The sequence below is a fragment of the Pseudophryne corroboree genome, chromosome 5 (genome assembly GCF_028390025.1).
Source record: "Pseudophryne corroboree isolate aPseCor3 chromosome 5, aPseCor3.hap2, whole genome shotgun sequence".
Classification (NCBI taxonomy): domain Eukaryota; kingdom Metazoa; phylum Chordata; class Amphibia; order Anura; family Myobatrachidae; genus Pseudophryne; species Pseudophryne corroboree.
Genome location: NC_086448.1, coordinates 432267425 through 432271605, shown reverse-complemented (window position 1 = coordinate 432271605; position 4181 = coordinate 432267425).

The following is a 4181-nucleotide window of genomic DNA, read 5'->3' as shown; positions in this document are numbered from 1 at the left end:
TGGACGTCGAGCCCTCAAACCACCCTCATGGAGTCTTTTTCTGATCGTTTGAGTAGACACATGCACATTTTTGGCTTGCTGAAGGTAATTTTGCATGGCTCTGGTAGTGCTCCTCCTGTTCCTCCTTACACAAAGGCAGAAGTAGCGGTCCTGCTGCTGGGTTGTTGCCCTTCTGCGGCCTCCTCCACGTCTCCTGATGTACTGGCCTGTCTCTTGGTAGCGCCTCCATGCTCTGGACACTACGCTGACAGACACAGCAAACCTTCTTGCCACAGCTTACATTGATGTGCCATCCTGGATGAGCTGCACTACCTGAGCCACTTGTGTGGGTTGTAGACTCCGTCTCATGCTACCACTAGAGTAAAAGCACCGCCAGCTTTCAAAAGTGACCAAAACATCAGCCAGAAAGCATAGGAGCTGAGAAGTGGTCTGTGGTCACCACCTGCAGAACAACTCCTTTATTGGAGGTGTCTTGCTAATTGCCTATAATTTCCACCTGTTGTCTATTCCATTTGCACAACAGCATGTAAAATTGATTGTCAATCAGTGATGCTTCCTAAGTGGACTGTTTGATTTCACAGTAGTGTGATTGACTTGGAGTTACATTGTGTTGTTTAAGTGTTCCCTTTATTTTTTTGAGCAGTGTATATATATATATATATATATATTAGAGATGTGCGGCGTTGACTTTTCGTGTTTTGTGTTTTGGTTTTCGTTCTAATCCCATTTTCGTGTTTTGGTTTTGACTTGGTTTTGCCAAAACCACCCTTTCATGTTTTGGTTTTGGATCTGGATTATTTTTTGGGGAAAAAACATAAAAACAGCTAAAATCACAGAATTTGGGGGTAAATTTGCTCCTACAGTATTATTAACCTCAATAACAATCATTTCTACTAATTTACAGTCTATTCTGAACACCTCACACCTCACAATATTGTTTTTAGGCCTAAAAGTTGCATCGAAGTGGCTGTATGACTAAGCTAAGCGACACAAGTGTGCGGCACAAACACCTGGCCCATCTAGGAGTGGCACTGCAGTTGCAGACAAGATGGCACTATTCAAAAACTAGTCCCCAAACAGCACATGATGCAAAGAAGAAAAAGAGGTGCAATTAGGTAGCTGTTAGGTAGCTGGGTGGCCAAGTTAAGCGACACAAGTATGCGGCACAAACACCTGGCCCATCTAGGAGTGGAACTGCAGTTACAGACAATATGGCAGATTTAAAAATAGACCCCAAACAGCACATGATGCAAAGAAGTAAAAGAGGTGCAATGAGGTAGCTGTATGACTAAGCTAAGCGACACAAGTGTGCGGCACAAACAGCTGGACCATCTAGGAGTGGCACTGCAGTATCAGACAGGATGGCAGATTTAAAAAACAGGCCCCAAACAGCACATGATGCAAAGAAGCAAAAGAGGTGCAATGAGGTAGCTGGATGGCCAAACTAAGCGACACAAGTGTACGGCACATACACCTGGCCCATCTAGTAGTGGCACTGCAGTTACAGACAGGATGGCACTTAAAAAAAACTAGTCCCCAAACAGCACATGATGCAAAGAAGAAAAAGAGGTGCTAGATCAGGCATGTCCAAACTGCGGCCCTCCAGCTGTTGTGAAACTACATATCCCAGCATGCCCTGACACAGTTTTGATGTCAGAGAATGCTAAAGCTGTGTCAGGGCATGCTGGGATGTGTAGTTTCTCAACAGCTGGAGGGCCGCAGTTTGGACATGCCTGTGCTAGATGGAATTGTCCTTGGGCCCTCCCACCCACCCTTATGTTGTATAAACAGGACATGCACACTTTAACAAACCAATCATTTCAGTGACAGGGTCTGCCACACGACTGTGGCTGAAATGACAGGTTTGTTTGGGACCCCACCCAAAAAAAGCAATCTCTCCTTGCACAAACTGGCTCTACAGAGGCAAGATGTCGACCTCATCATCATCCTCAGATTCCTCACCCCTTTCACCGTATACATCCTCCTCACTGAGTATTAATTTGTACCCACTGGAATCCACCATCACAGGTCCCTGTGTGCTTTCTGGAGGCAATTGCTGGTAAAGGTCTTCCCGGAGAAATTTATAATTCATTTTGATGAACATCATCTTCTTCACATTTAGTGGAAGTAACCTCCTACGCTGATCGCTGACAAGGTTATCGGCTGCACTAAACACTCTTTTGGAGTACACACTGGAGGGGGGGGGGCAACTTAGGTAAAATAAAGTCAGTTTGTGCAATGGCCTCCAAATTGCCTCTTTTCCTGCCAGTATACATATGGACTGTCTGACATGCCTACTTGGATGCTGTCACTCATATAATCCTACATCATTCTTTCAATGGTGACAGAATCATATGCAGTGACAGTAGACATGTCAGTAATCGTTGGCAGGTCCTTCAGTCCGGACCAGATGTCAGCTATAGCTCCTGACTTCCCTGCATCACCACCAGCGGGTAGGTGTTAGGGTCTCCTGCCCTGTGCTGCCACGTCGTCATGGCAACCGGGAGACAAGTGCTAGCGGAGTGACCTGAGCGCAGCTGATACTCCGGTTCGGGTCTTTTGCTGTGCAGTGGTTATAGGCTCTGTGCATGGCAGGGGATCCGGTGCTGGTTTTTGTGCTCACAGTCTGTGAGGTCTGAGTGGGGCGTGGACAGCACCTGCTTTATAAGGCCTCTTCTCAGGGTAAGCAGATGCTGCTGAATCTTTGTTGGTTAGTCAGTTTCTGAAAGTTAGCCAGTACTGTGTAGCTTTGTATTTGTTTGTTGCTTACTGCAAATAGGCCTGGGGATTTGGTATTACACTCTGCCAATCCAGACCTAGCAGTAAGACTGGAGTCAGTCGTTTAGCTTGCTGGGGTTCTGTTACTACTCTGTGAACTTAGCAAGTTTGCGGCTGTATTCTAAGACTTGCCTGTCTAATCCTGTCTCACTGTGCTAGGTGTCAGGGGTCAGTTTAGTGGCAGTAAGCTGAACCTGTGCACTGCAAGTGAGAATTAGGATTGTGGAGACTCTCCTTGTGTCTATCATTCCATCTCTGACCAAGGAGTTTACTGCCACACCCGTTGGTAACCCTTTAGGGTTTTGCTGTTGCCCTTAGCAACAGCATTTCGGGTTCTCTACGTATTAAAACACAACATCTTGCTTTTCCCATCTGAGCAGTTCTAATACAAGGGAGATACCCAGTTCCTTAGCCTCTGGGCTTCTCTGTTCACTTTGTGTGTATTTTGTTACCCTATCACCTTCTGTGTACGTTATGTCATATTCCCCAGTCTGTCTGTAAGTCCATTTGTTTTGCATAACAGTTCAAACACCAGTACATTCCTGCAGGCACTGGAGTGCATAACAGTCCTGACACCAGTACTTTCCTGCAGGCACTGGTGTGCATAACATATTCAGCAGCCTAATACTCCTGTTGAAATTTTGTGGGAATATGGAGCATACCCCTCAAAATACGTTGCAACAGGTGGTCGATCAGGTGCAGGTCCTGACTCGACAATTTAATGATTTGTCCATTAAAATGCACACCTCCCAGGCTGCTGGCGGAGCTCCCGCAGCAGCAGCACCTGCAGGGGTTAAGGAGCCGAAAGTAAATCTCCCGGATCGTTTTTCTGGAGATCGCTCGCAGTTCTTTTGTTTCAAGGAGAGCTGCAAGCTATACTTCCGGCTTAGGCCTCAGTCTTCTGGGTCGGAGATTCAGCGGGTGGGCATAGTGATTTCCTTGCTACAAGGAGACCCACAGGTCTGGGCATATGGGTTGCAGCCTGACTGTCCGTCGCTTAAAAGTGTTGATGCTTTTTTTACGGCACTGGGCATGTTGTATGATGACCCTGACAAGACGGCCTCAGCCGAGGCTCAGATTTCGATCCTTAAGCAAGGGCGAAGGCAAGTTGAGGTTTACTGTACGGAGTTTCGGAGGTTGGCCCATGATACCCAGTGGAATGACCCAGCCCTGAGACACCAGTACCGAAGAGGTCTTTCTAACCAGATAAAGGACCAACTGGTACAATATCCCTTGCCTGATAGCTTGGATCAGCTCATGCAGTTATCCATCCGGGTGGATAGACGGCTGAGAGAGCGTAGGCTTGAAAGGGAGACTGAGATTTCCTTCCTTCCCAAGGGAACCTCAGACTCTGAGGAATTTTCCGAGGAGCCTATGCAGATTGGGGCTACCCGCCTCTCCTC